Source organism: Cebus imitator, unplaced genomic scaffold (genome assembly GCF_001604975.1).
Source record: "Cebus imitator isolate Cc_AM_T3 unplaced genomic scaffold, Cebus_imitator-1.0 Scaffold19, whole genome shotgun sequence".
NCBI classification, from domain to species: Eukaryota; Metazoa; Chordata; class Mammalia; order Primates; family Cebidae; genus Cebus; species Cebus imitator.
The window spans coordinates 204,758-219,529 of record NW_016107334.1 but is presented as its reverse complement, the minus strand read 5'-3'; the positions used below and the strand labels follow the sequence as shown (position 1 = coordinate 219,529).

Sequence of the window (14,772 nt, the reverse complement as noted above, 5' to 3'; positions counted from 1 at the left end):
CACGCACAAGTATAGATCAGGATGTGTTTCTCTGGAAAGAAAAGTTTAAAGGATCCCGATAAACTGTAAGCTCTGTGAGGGCAGCAACCATGTCGGTTTTCTTAAACTTGAGCAATGCTGAGAAGGCAGCAAGAGCACAAGAAATTGTGTGTTGCATGAATGAAAGAAGGAAGGGAGTGGGGAGGAAGGAAAAGGAGGAAGTGAGCGAAGGAGGAGAGGAGCGAAGGAAGGAACAAAGGGTAGGAGGGAAGGAAAGAAGGAAGGACAGATGTTTGCTTATATTATCTGAGGAGGTGGGTGGCTATAACTGGAGACAAAACCTGGTTGAAATTCTGACTACAGGTTGAATATCCATATGGGTTCTGGAGTCAGCAGATCTGGGTTGTGGTCCTAGTCCTGACTTCTCACTTGCGTGACCTCAGCAAGTCCTGGATCCTCTCTGTGCCCCAGTTTCTCACTTCTGAAATGGCAATGCAATGCAATAATAGATCATCATATGTCACCCTGTTGTGAGAATTAATGAAATGATTGAATGTAAAAGCTTGGCACAGCCCTCGATTATAGTAGGTGCTCGATAAATGTTAATTAGCTCTATAAATGTCAACTTTGATGTAGGTGGAAAGAATTTGCCAAATATTTCATGTCAGGATTATATAACTATTCCAAACGAAGGTATAATTTCTTTTTCCCTGATAAAGGGTAATTTTGAAAGTTCCTGTCTGTGTCTGCAGACTAACACCTTAGAGAAATGGCTCTTGACCTTTTTGGGGGGCAGGGAGTGGAGGGCTGGTAGCAAGGAGCTTTTGAAATTAAATGAAAGCTCTGAGTCCCTCTCTCCTGAAATGGCATATCATTCTTGGGGATCACAGCTCCCTGAAGCCCACCCTGGGGGTGAAGAGACTCCCTGCTTTGCTGCACCGCTCACAGGCTATAGTGAAAGAACTCAGGCAGCATTCAGAGCAGAGGTGGTTGAGAGGAGCAAGGGGGTGTCATACAAGGGGTTTGTGGAAACCAAAAGGAGATGGCCCATGTGGCCCCTCGGGCGGGTCCCCTTAGAGCCCACTCTCTTTCGAGGGCCAAGCGGGGCTCACTCAGAACTTTGTGGGCTCCACAGTCCATGTGTGCTTGAACCCGGGAGGGGGAGGTTGCACCATTCACAGGGCGTTATGGTGCTGCAGGGTGGTTGCTGTGTGAAGTTCCCTTCAGGGGTGGATCTCCGGTGCCATCCTCACATCAGCTTTCTGCCAGTGCTGTCTCCTAATACCACTGCTTCAGGGTGGCAAGTGGGCACGCCGCCACAGGTGGTGCATTCCTCAGAACCTCCACCTGGCAAAGCAGGGTGAGAGTGCAGCCTATAGAGCCTTAGGAAATCTGTGACAACGTGTCTGTGCATCCCACCACCCTCCTAGGCACACCTGTTCCTGCCCACTCTCTGGGATCAGCCTCAGAACCGGAGCCAGGCTCTGTCTGGCAGCAAGAGTGGCAGCCACCAGGTGACCTGAGGTGATGGGGAAATTCCAGGGCCAGAGAGCTCCTCCTCCCTGGGAAGGAAGAAGCAGAGGGTAGAGCCTTGGGCCTTTGGGAAGGAAGGTTGGCTTCCTGAGGTAGAGGGAGGGCCCTGGCTTGTTCTTTTCCCTCGTAGGGTAATGCCAGGGGTCTGGGGCTCAGATCAGGATTTTAGAGGGAATAACTTGGTAGCAAATGGGGAGGTAGTTTCCTGACTTCATGGGATCTTTGGAACCAGGTCGCACGTGTGTGTGTGTGTGTGTGTGTGTGTGTGTGTGTGTGTGTGTCTTGCTCTGTCGCCAAGCTGGACTGCAGTGATGCCATCATGACTCATTGCAGCTTCCACCTCTCAGGCCCAAACGATCCTTGCACCTCAGCCTTCCAAGTAGCTGGGAGCACGGGAGCACACACACCAACACACCTGGCTAAGTTTTCATTTATTTTTTGCAGAGACCGGGTCTTCCTGTGTTGCCAATCTGGTCTCCCCTGGCCAGGCGAGCAGGTATAGAGGCAGAGGCAGACAGCGCCCCCTGAACTCTACTGGGGGAGCAGAAAGTGACAGTGGCAACTTGATGTTCTGCCCTGTCAGGGCAGGGACAGGTTGAGCCCTGCTGATTGCCCCACAGCCCTGTGGGGCGGCAGGATCCCCTCCCAGGGAGTGGCCAGCTCAGGCCCCAACAGGCCCCAGTGCGGGTGGTGCTGGGTGTCAGGCTCCTCACCACAGTGGGCGCACCTGGGGTTTGGGCTGGGCGGGCCGGTTCTTTCTCCCCAGGAGAGGTGCAGCCTCAGCACCAGCTTTGCAGAAGGTAGCTGAACTTGAGAGAGTACCCAGAAGGGGGTCCTCGGAGATGGGCAGCTAAGGTACTTCAGGGTTGTTGAGGCCATAGGGCAACTTTCAGACGGGAGGTGAGCTAGTAACACAGCAAGCATGGCCTTGTCCACTGAGCGCTCCCTACATGCCAGTGTCACCCGTGGCTTTCTATGTCCTGTCTCCAGCCACCCCAGGAAGTGCTGCTCATAGTACTCCATCTTAGATGAAGAAGCTGAGGTTCAGAGTGATTGTGTGGCTTGCTAAAAGTCCACAAAATAACAGGAGGTCGGCCAGGCAAGGTGGCTCACGCCTGTAATCCCAGCACTTTGGGAGGCTGAGGCGGGCGGATCACAAGGTCAGGAGATCGAGACCACCCTGGCCAACATGGTGAAACCCCATCTCTACTAAAAATAGAAAAATTAGCTGGGTGTGGTGGCACGCGCCTGTAGTCCCAGCTACTCGGGAGGCTGAGGTAGGAGAATCACTTGAACCCGGGAGGCGGAGGTTGCAGTGAGTTGAGATCACACCATTGCACTCCAGCTTGGTGACACAGCGAGACTCCGTCTCAAATAAAATAAAATAACAGAAGGTCCTGAATTCGGACAAAAGAACCTGTAGGCTCCACCACTGGATTCTACCACATCCAGGAGCAAGCAAAACAGGAGGCCAGTAGTGGGGAAAATGGTTTGGGGAATGGAGATGAAGCCATTTATTTATATTTGTTGCCCGACCCTGGGTAAAATCTACCAGTGAGTTTTGAAGGCAGTAAGAGTGCTGACCCGGGGTGGATGCCCTCTGCTGCAGAAGGCACTGCCCCAAGGAAGCTCTCAGCCCTGAGGACCTGGCAGCCATTGGCCGATTTGAAAGTATACACGGGGCGTGCCGGCTGGTGTCCCTTCCTCTTCCACATTATTGATGCTGCAGCTGAGCTGCTGCCCAGCCCCTGGGGAGAAGACACCAGCAGTGTGCCCAGCCAGGGCAGGGTGGAGAGCTGCAGCTGCAGGTTGGCATAAGAGGAGGGCTTGGGGCTACGAGGGGATGGTGGCGGGGGGCCAAGGCCTGGAGAGCTGGGCTGCAGCCAGTGCATGTCTGTGGGGCCTTGCTGGGCAGCCTGCCAGGCAGCACCCGGGGGTGGGGAGGAGCTTGAGTGCTGACCCGGGATGGGCGGGTGGGGCCTTTGGGTTCAAGCTTCACTGGGCTTGGCAGGAGGCCCCTCCCCCACAAGTCGGCAAACAAAGCAATGACTGGCAGAGTAGAACTGTGGGAGCTGGAGAGCCAGGTTCTCCTGGGTGGGAATTAGAGCAGGCAGGCTGGCCAGGAGCCTTCTGGCAGGGGCCATCCATGGACGTGGCCTGCATACAGCTGGGCGAAGGCTGTACCTATGGATGATTAATGGGTATCGATCACTTGGGAGGCCAAAGGTAGCCTGGACATGGCTGGCACTTGCCCTGTGCCCGCTCCCTGCCTTTTCCCTTTGTACTGGGCAGGGTAGAAAAGCAGCAGGGATGTGCATTCGTTTGCTCGTTATTTTTAGCCATGCTTCCCTTTATTTTCTTTTCCTTGGAGCTTTTCTTACTACTGTTCGTTCTCTCTCCCTCTTCTGTAGCTCCTCTCATGTTTTTCTACCCGACCCTACAGATATCTTTCCCTTTTGGCCTCTTTTTCCCTTCATGATAAAAGATATAAGATGTAAATTTACATACAATAAAATGCACAGATCTTATTTATTTATTTATTTATTTATTTATTTATTTATTTATTTATTTTGAGACAGGGTTTTGCTGTTGTCCCCCAGGCTGGAATGCAAATGACACAGTCTCAGCTCACTGAAATCTCTGCCTCCTGGGTTCAAGCGCTGCTCCTGCCTCAGCCTCCTGAGTAGCTGAGATTACAGGCTTCTGCCACCACACCCAGCTAATTTTTTTTTTTATATGGAGTCTCATTCTGTCACTGGGCTGGAGTGCAGTGGCATGATCTTACATCACTGTAACCTCCACCTCCTCCGGGTTCAAGAGATTCTCCTGCCTCAGCCTCCCAACCAGCTGGGACTATAGGCACGTGCCATCACACCCAGCTAATTTTTGTATTTCTTTTTTTTAGAAAGTTGAACATTCTTGATTTTTATATTTACAATGAGTTGTTAACAAATACACAATACAGAACAATGTAAATCATGGCAAAAAAGCATAAATTTTGTGCATTGGTGTGGGATGTGGAGGGAGTTTAGCATGTTCATGTGTGATCACAACTGTTTATCAGCTTTAAATAGTCTATCATAACTATAAATTTTTAATTGCAAGCTACAGAGTAACCAAAGGGAAAAAATGACATCAGCTATGTCAATGAAAATGAAGACAGGAATCAAAGCTTCTCAGTACAGAAACTCACCAAATCATAAAGAAAACAGTAAAAGAAGAAGGAAACAAAAGATCTACAAAACAACCAGAAAACAATTAACACAATGACAGAAGTATACATTTCCCTAGTCCCGACATCCAAGAGTATGTTTTTCTCTTGGCTGTAAGAATATCTAGAGTATCATAATGTGTGGTGAAGACTGGACCCAGCTGGCATGCTCACAATGACGAAATTATGTTGATCATATTTTAATACAATATATTGATCCACTAAAACTTGCAAATAAATAATGTACTTGCTTTCTAGACACATCCAGGAAGACTAGAGAAACTGGCTTTTATCTATATGGAATAATCCACTGGTGAATTTCTTTCAGGATAGACCAAAGCTGATCTAGAACATTGTCTTTACGTACTTAGATTCTTCCCACCAGACGAGAAAGAACATCTGGGCTGAAAGGCTCCATTAGAAGCGCAGTGTGGGATGGTGCTGTGCCGACAGCTGGCGATCCCTGCCCTACATCTTTGAAGAGGACTGGAGCCCAGAGTGGGCCATGGTCAACTTATGTGTTGAAGACCTCCTTCTATGTGTGCATGTGCTTATTGCAGATATGCCACGGTGCTAAGCACCCTAGGACTGAGGGAAAATTAAGCATACATGCTGTATCCACGATGAGGAGGCACACAGGCCGGAGTACCAGCTGTGGAATCGCACGGCCTAGGTTCAAAGCCTGGCTGGGTCACGATCACCCGAATGACCTGAGGAAAGTTCTCAGGCAAATTTGTAAATAGAAGTGGAGACCCTGCCCACCAGGAAGGGAAGCGGTAAGGGGTGGCAGCCAGTCAAGCCGGGGCACGAATCCTCTCCTGAAATCTGCCCGGCGAGGCCACGACCACAACGGAGAAGGCGGGCCTGGCTGCAGGCGGCACAGAGGCACTGAGGAGGCCCTAGGGGAGCCTGGCAGGATCTGGGTAGTCCTGAGCTCTGCTTCCAGCAGGGTCTGGCCCTGTAACCCAGGGGACGAGGCCAGCCAAGACATGGCCACTGGGTGCCAGCCAGCACCTGGGCCAGGCACCAGGTGGGAAGGGCTCTGGCAGATCAGCCCCGCATGCCCCACAGCCCCACAGCGGGGCCCATCCAGGGCCACACACCTGCCCCCAGGAGCAGGACATCCCTGGGGCTAGAGGGTCCAGCTGGACGGGTGGGGAGCCTTGCCCTGTGCCCTTTGACTCCACTTGTAGGTGCTCTTGCTGGGCTCCTGTGCACTGCCCCACACCCTGCTCTGTCACCAGCCCCACCGAGATGTCATAAGAGCCCAGCTGCCCTGTGCCCACCCGGCCACAAACTAGTGGGGTGACTCAGGAGTACCCTCTCCATTTCTGACCGTGATTTTTGTCCATGCACAACTTGTGTAATATGGGAAATTTCCTAAGCAGATTTCGTTCCTGGTTCCACCGCAGGCCCTGGCAGCAGTGGCAACCACAATGGTCTCCTCTCGTCCATGCGGACTTTTCGGCTGGCTGGGTTCACCCCGCAGCTCCTGCATGTGTGCCTGCCCCAGGAGCCCTACACTCTTCTCGATTCTTCTTGAACCTTCAGCGAGGTCTTGGGCCTCGTTTTCCAGCCAGCTGGAATATCACCCCAAACTCGAGCGCCCTACTGCGGGACCTGCCTCCTCTGGTCTGGAGGTCCCTCCCCCCAAGGGAGAAACCCATGCTGTCTGCACGCAACTCCATGATGTTCGCACGCGTCAGCCCCGTGAGGATCCCTCGTCTAAGACTCAAGTTTCCCCTCCAACTGCCTTTGCTACAAGTGCTGGGGAACAGGTCTTGGAATTCCGTCCTGATCCTGAAGACAGAGGTGAGGGCAGAAGAAGAGCCGGAAGAACCAATGGAGGTGGACGATCAGGTAGAGACCCAGGGGCAGGAGGAGGAGAAAGGGGGCCCCTGTAGCAATGAGGGAGCAGCATCCACCTCGAGGCCTCTGGAGACTCAGGGAAACCTCGCTTCCCTCGACTGCAGTCCCAGGGCCTTAAAGGGAAATGTCAATAGCAGGAGCCTGACAGAAATGAACAGGACCCTTTGGGAAGCCTGACCTAGCTCCAGCAGTGCTCCCTGGCCCAGTTCCCGGCTGCTCCCATTGGCCAGAGAAGGCAGCCTCTCAGGTGCTGGGGAAAGACCACCTGCCCAGCTCCTCAGGCTTGCAGATGGTGGGGAAGGAGACCCAGCACAAGGATCCTGCAGCTCTGGTAGCAAGCAGCTCTTCTCCACCCAGAGCTGCCAGCCACAGTTCCCAATAACCAAAACGGTCAGGGCAACCCCAGAAGCTGCCACTGGTCCCTCCCCAGCAATGGAGGTAGGGGAGAGACAAAGGGCCCTCACCCGCTAAACGTCCCTGCCTATCCCTGGAAGGATTCACGGACAGCATGGGGGCGTCAGGTAGAACATCATAATCCAGGAGACTGAAAAGCGACATGGGAGGATAAAGAAGATATGGTAAACTGCAGTGCCAGCCACCCTGACCTGACGTCTCCCCACCTGCTGAGACTCCCTGCCCCAGGCCACCTACATGTCACAGGTTCCAGCTCCTCCTCCTACCTCTGACTTGGCCCACGTGGCTGCTGGGCCCCTCATCCTGCCCGTCCCTTCACTTTCAACCACACCAAGAATTGAGTAAAAATTGATATCTATGGCTGGGCACAGTGGCTCACGCCTGTAATCCCAGCAGGGAGGCCAAGGCGAGTGGATCACCTGAGGTTGGGAGTTCAAGACCAGCTGACCAACATGAAGAAACCGCATCTGTACTAAAAATACAAAATTAGCCAGGCATGGTGGCACATGCCTGTAATCCCAGCTACTCAGGAGTCTGAGGCAGGAGAATCGCTAGAACCCGGGAGGCAGAGCTTGCGGTGAGCTGAGATCGTACCATTGCACACCAGCCTGGGCAACAAGAACGAAACTCCATGTCAAAAATAATTAATAGTCGTTTCTGCCCGTGGACACCACTGAAGAAGCATCATTAAAGTCTCCTGCTCCCTGTGATCATGTCTAAGTGAGAGTCTCCTAAAGAGCCGGAACAGCTGAAGAAGCTCTTCATTGGAGGGTTGAGCTTAAAACAACCAACGACAGCCTGAGGAGCCATTCTGAGCAATGGGGAACGCTCACGGACTGTGTGGTAATGAGAGATCCAAACACCAAGCGCTCCAGGGACTTTGGGTTCTTCACATATGCCACTGTGGAGGAGGCGGACGCAGCCAGGGGTGCAAGGCCACACAAAGTGGATGGAAGAGTCGTGGAACCAAAGAGAGCTGTCTCAAGAGAAGATTCTCAAAGACCAGGTGCTCACTTAACCTGAAACGATGTTGTAGTTGAGGGGCAGGATGGTCTTTTGGGACAGGAGGAACAAGAGGTTCTGGTTGCCACTCCTCAGTCAGTTCTTCCTTTTCCTTGACTGTAAGATCAGATCGTTCTTGTAATTTGTAAGTCTTAGAGAAAAGAAGTCTGATTATCCAGAGTATTAGAAACCCTTCCAAAATAAGACGGTAAGCAGGAGCCTCACAGAGCGTCTGTACCACCTCCACCAGCACCCACTGCTCCGTGGCAGTCGCCGTAGTTAGCCACTGGGGATGCCTTCCCTATTTTTGTATTTTTTAGTAGAGATGGGGTTTCACCATGTTGGCCAGGATGGTCTTGATCTCTTGACTCGTGATCCGCCCTCCTCGGCCTCCCAAAATGTTGGGATTACAGGCCTGAGCCGCTGCACCCGGCCTCGCCCCCTCTTCTATAGTTCCTCTCATTTTTTTCTTCTACCTGATCCTACAGGTATTTTCTTCCTCTTTTGGCCTCTTTTTTTCTCATAGTAACAGGTATAAGGTAAACATTTACATATAGTAAAATGCACAGATCTTTTTTTTTTTTTGAGAGGGAGTTTCACTCATGTTACCCAGGCTGGAGTGCAATGGCGCGATCTCGACTCACCGCAACCTTCGCCTCCTGGGTTCAGGCAATTCTCCTGCCTCAGCCTCCTGAGTAGCTGGGATTACAGGCACGCACCACCATGCCCAGCTAATTTTTTGTATTTTTAGTAGAGACGGGGTTTCACCATGTTGACCAGGATGGTCTCGATCTCGACCTCGTGATCTACCCGCTTCGGCCTCCCAAAGTGCTGGGATTACAGGCTTGAGCCACCGTGCCCGGCCTCAGATCTTTTTTTTATTTTTATTTTTATTTTTTAAAGATGGGGTTTCACCATATTGGTCAGGCTGGTCTCGAACTCCTGACCTCAGATGATCCGCCCGCCTTAGCCTCCCAAAGTGCTGGGATTACAGGCTTGAGCCACCGTGCCCGGCCTCAGATCTTTTTTTTATTTTTATTTTTATTTTTTAAAGATGGGGTTTCACCATATTGGTCAGGCTGGTCTCGAACTCCTGACCTCAGATGATCCGCCCGCCTTAGCCTCCCAAAGTGCTGGGATTACAGGCGTGAGCCACCGCGCCAGGCAAAATGCACAGATCTTAAGTGTACAGTTTGATACATTTTAACTTTGGATACACTTGGAAAATCATCACCCAGATGAAGATATAGAATACTCCTAGGCCTACCTGGTTTATCCTGCCAGTAGCATTAAAAAAAAGAAAGAATATTCCTAGGCTGGGTGTGGTGGCTCATGCCTATAATCCCAGCACTTTGGGAGGCCGAGATGGGTGGTTTACTTGAGGTTAGGAGTTCGAGACCAGCCTGACTAACATGGTGAAACCCCGTCTCTACTAAAAATACAAGAATTGCCAGGTGTGGTGGGCACCTGTAATCCCAGCACTCGGGAGGCTGAGGCAGGAGAATCGCTTGAACTCAGGAGGCAGAGGCTGCAGTGAGCTGAGATCGCGCCACTGCACTGCAGCCTGGGCAACGGAGTGAGACTCTGTCTCCAAAAGAAAAAGAATATTTCTGTCATCCCTAAAGTTTCCTCATCTGCCTGTGGGGCATGTGTCCACTAGTCTGACATCTCTCACTGTATAGAACTTTCTTTTGGGCCTCTGTATAGTGGATTCCTGTACACAGTTTCTCTCTCATTCTTGTTCTTCTGTTCTTATGTGTGTATGAGAGAAAAGGGAGGAAAGTCGGTGAGGAGGAGGCACCAGGGCGTGTGAATGTGGATGGTGTGAACAGAGAAGGGGCCAGCCTTGATGACGACTTCGTTTTGCCCACTTGGGCACAGAGGAAGCAGTGTTTTTCTCTTCATCTCTTATTTTGGTACTCCCTTTCCAAGCTGCCTCCTGAGCGCTTTATAAACACTGGCCTTCTGGCCAAGAAAGACTCGCCAACATCCAAGAGTGGCAAAGGGGAACAGGAGACAGCGTTGGCTTGGGAACCGCTCCTGAGCGCAGGAAGTCTACTCACGGGAGGTTTTTCTCTTGGTGTCCTCCTGTGGTTTCCAGTCTGGGGGGAACACATCAGCACGGAGCCCACGAAGAGCGAGGCTGCTACACTAGGGGCGTGGATTCCGGGGCTCTTCTCCAGGCCAACAGCTGCGACATTCTGTCAGCCCCTCGAAGTTCCTACTACAGCGCCATGCAAGGGGTGGGGGATGGAAGACCGAAGTGCTGTCACCGCCCTCAAGAGGCTCAGATTCTTTTTTTTTTTTTTTTTGAGACGGAGTTTCACTCTTGTTACCCAGGCTAGAGTGCAATGGCGCGATCTCGGCTCACCGCAACCTCCGCCTCCTGGGTTCAGGCAATTCTCCTGCCTCAGCCTCCTGAGTAGCTGGGATTACAGGCACGCACCACTATGCCCAGCTCATTTTTTGTATTTTTAGTAGAGACGGGGTTTCACCATGTTGACCAGGATGGTCTCAATCTCTTGACCTCATGATCCACCCGCCTCGGCCTCCCAAAGTGCTGGGATTACAGGCTTGAGCCACCGCGCCCGGCCGAGGCTCAGATTCTTAAGTGGAAAGATTCATACAAAAACCCCTAAGGATCTTCACCTGCACGGACCCATTTCCGCCACAGTCACAGTCATGTCCTTTCTCCCTAGTACACACACACACATATATACACACATTTCTTTTCACTGAATCATTTGAAAGTAACTTGTAGACATCATGACATTTCACCTGTTCTTTATCACACCTGAGAAATGCCATTACAGTATCATACGTAAGAAAACGAGGAATGCCTTGATATCATCTAATACACAGTCCATATTCACATTTCCCCAATTGTTCCATGGCTTCTTTTTCCCCCAAGATTCAATCAAGGTTCACATGTTGCTATTGATTTTGTTTAGACAGGCTCTCTTCTGTCGCTTAGGCCGGAGTGCAGCAGTACCATCATGGCTCTCTCTGCAGCTTTCGACCTCCTGGGCTTAGGTGATCCTCCCACCTCAGCCTCCCAAGTAGTGGGGTCTACAGGTGCTCACCACGACACCTAGAGTAATTTTGTATTTTTTGTAGAGACGAGTTTCACCATGTTCCCCAGGGTGGTCTTGAACTTCTGGACTCAAGTGATCCACCTGCCTTGGCTTCCCAAAGTGCTGGGATTACAGGTGTGAGCCACCTCGTCTGGCTGCATTTGATTATTATGTCTTTCTAGTCTTTTCACCTAAAACTGTCCCCCGTCTGTTTTGTCCGTTACCGGATTGCCCTTTCTGAAGAGTCCAGGCTAGGTGTCTTGTAAAATACCCCTCATTCTGGATGTGTCTGATTATGTCTTCATTATTAGATCTGGGTTACAACACACCTTTGACGAGAATTCTGCAAAACTGATGATGTTTTGTACTTTTTTTCGTTTTTTTAGACAGGGTCTCTTTGTCACCCAGGCTGGAGAGCAGTGGTGTGATCTCAGCTCACTGCAGCCTTGACCTCCAAGGTTCAAGCAGTCCTCCTGCCCCAGCCCTCCAAGTAGCTGGGACTGCAGGCATGCGCCACCATGCCTGCCTAATTTCTGTAATTTTTTTAGAGACGTGGTTTTGCTGTGTCGCCCAGCTGGTCCCGAACCATTGAGCTCAAGCAATCTGCCTGCCTTGGTGTCCCAAAGTGCTAGGATTACAGGTGTGAACTGCCGGGCCCAGCCCATTTTCTGCTACTTATTGCATTACATCAGGAGGTAAATTACCCATTACTGTGATGCTACTTTTGACTACTTGGTTTAGATGGTGGCCACCGGATCTCTCCCTTATAAATAAATGTTCTCTTTGGTATTAGAGTAAGTCATTTCTGGGACAGACTTAGTTAACATACAGTTTCCTAACCATCTTCCTCCCAGTGTTTCTCATTCACTGCTTGAATCTAGATTTTCTAATTCTATCATCATTTCTTCTACATTTTTTTTATTTTTTATTTTATTTTTATTTTATTTTATTTTTTTACAGATGGGGTTTCACCATGATAGCCAGGCTGGTCTTGAACTCCTGACTTCAGGTGGTCCACCCACCTCAGCCTCCCAAACTGCTAGGATTACAGGCGTGAGCCACCACGCCTGGACTTCTTATACATTACTAACCAACATTTTTTGGTAAAGAAAAGCTTCCTTTTCACCCCTTAATTTTTTCTCTCTCTCTCTTTGAATTTCACTGTGGACTAGTGGATTTTTAAAAATGTAATGTATTAATCCACTACATCATTACTTCATTACGCTTTTAATGCTCAAATTGGTCATCAAGCTGGTCCCTATGTCTTTTTAAAATTTTTTTGAGATGGAGTCTCACTCTGTTGCCCAGGCTGGAGTGCAATGGTATGATCCTGGCAACCTCCGCCCCCCCAGGTTCCATTGATTTTCCTGCCTAAGCCTCCCGAGTAGCTGGGATTACAGGAGTCTGCCACCACACCCGGCTAATTTGGCATTTTTTAGTAGAGATGAGGTTTCACCATGTTGGTCAGGCTGGCCTCAAACTCCTGACCTCACGTGATCTATCCACCTCGGCCTCCCAAAGTGCTGGGATTACGGGCATGAGCCACCACAGCCAGCTTCCTATGTCCTTTTGACATGACCTCATTAGTCTCTGATCACTGCTTTCTGGCCCAACAAAATGTCCCATGTTTATATTACACTTTCCCTTACATTCATTCAAATAATCTTGGTTCCTCTTATCAGAGAGTAGGATTAGGAAATAAAGATTGGCTGGCTGCAGTGGCTCATGCCTGTAATCTTAGCACTTTGGGAGGTTGAGGTGGGTGGATGGCTTGAGCCCAGGAGTTCCAGACCAGCTTGGGCAGCATGATGAAACCTCTGCTCTACAAAAAATACGAAAATTAGCTGGGTGTGGTGGTGCACGCCTGTAGTCCCAGCTACTTGGGAGGCTCAAGTGGGAGGATCGCTGTAGCCTGGGAGGTGGAGGTTGCAGTGAGCCAAGATCTTGCCAATGCACTCCAGTCTGGGTGACAGAGCGAGACCCTGTCCCAATAAAAAAGAAAAAAGGGAAACCAAGATCTAGGTGCTCGATCTGCTCACCCAATATTTTTATCAATAGCTTGAATAAAGGCATAAGAACTGCTTACCGTGTTTACAGATGATTCAAAACTGAAAGGGGAAACTGATGTATGATAATATAATCAGTTTTCTTTTTTTCTCTTTTTCTTTTTGAGGATGAGTTTCACTCTTGTTGCCCAGGCTGGAGTGCAGTGGCACACTCTCAGCTCACTGCAATCTCTGCCTTCCAGGTTCAAGCGATTCTCCTGCCTCAGCCTCCTGAGTAGCTGGGATTACAGGCATGCACCACCATGCCTGGCTAATTTTGTATTTTTAGTAGACATGAGGTTTCTTTATGTTGGTCAGGCTGGTCTCAAACTCCCGACCTCAGATGATCCGCCTGCCTCAGTCTCCCAAAGTGCTGGGATTATAGGCGTGAGCCACTGTGCCCGGCCTAGAATCAGTTTTCAACATGACCTCAATGGGATGACATCTGAGCCAGAACCAATAGATTTAAAAGAGAATTATGAAGTCCTGTGCTTAGATTGAAAAAGTTAATGACATGACTTCAGGGTTGGTAAACTCTTTCCTTTTTTTCTTTCTTTCTTTCTTTTTTTTTTTTTTTTTTACAGGGTTTCACCATGTTGGTCAGGCTGGTCTTGAACTCCCGACCTCAGGTGATCCACCCACCTTGGCCTCCAAAGTGTTTAGATTACAGGCGTGAGCCACCATGCCCGGCCCACGGTTGGTAAACTCTTTACTGGACCAAAGTTGATATAAAAAAAATAGTTGTGGTCATCAGCTGACATGAGTCAGCAGTATTCTGTGACTCAAGTGGCATTCATTCATTCATTCATTCGGCTAGTACTTATTGAGGTCCTGCCTACCATGTGCCAGGCACTGTTCTAGAGGCTTGAGGTATAATACTCAGCAAACCAAATAAGCAAAAATCTCTGCCCCCCCCCCAGTCAGCATTCTAGGGGAGGTGGAATGTCAGACAATAAAGAAAAACCCTAACTAATTAATCCCATCGTGTGTTACTCAGTGATGAGTGCTCTGAGAAAATATCTCAAGGTATTTTTCAGGAGATAAGGGGCATATGAGGAGGAAGTTCAGATTCTTTAAGGTGATAAATGAGCAAAGATTTGAAGGAAGCAAGGGACTCAGTCCTGTGGTTATCTTGGGCAAGAGTGTGCCAGGTGAGGGAGCAGCCAGGCCAAAGTCTGCTGTGTTCGGGCTACTGCACATGAACCTGGCGTGGGAGAGTGAGGGAAGAGGAGGAGAGGGTGCAGTGGCACCGCTGGTGGGGATGACCTAGGGCTTTGCAGAACACTGCAAGTAAGGTCCTTCTCATTGGAGGGTTTTGAGCAGAGGAAAGCCCTGGCCTGGCTTGTGTTTTAAAGACTCACTCAGAGGCCGGGCGCGGTGGCTCAAGCCTGTAATCCTAGCACTTTGGGAGGCCGAGGTGGGTGGATCACGAGGTCAAGAGATCGAGACCATCCTGGTCAACATGGTGAAACCCCGTCTCTACTAAAAATACAAAAAAACATTATCTGGGCATGGTGGCGCATGCCTGTAATCCCAGCTACTCAGGAGGTTGAGGCAGAATTGCCTGAACCCAGGAGGTGGAGGTTGCGGTGAGCCGAGATCGCGCCATTGCACTCCAGCCTGGGTAACAAGAGCGAAACTCCGT

The 14,772-nt window shown here is 50.2% G+C and overlaps 1 protein-coding gene across 1 annotated transcript in view; it reads left to right on the top strand.

Moving 5' to 3' along the window:
- The window catches only part of SEMA4B (semaphorin 4B), a 51,591-nt gene that overhangs the window by 4,719 nt on the left and 32,100 nt on the right, over nt 1-14,772 (top strand). The window lies entirely within an intron of this gene.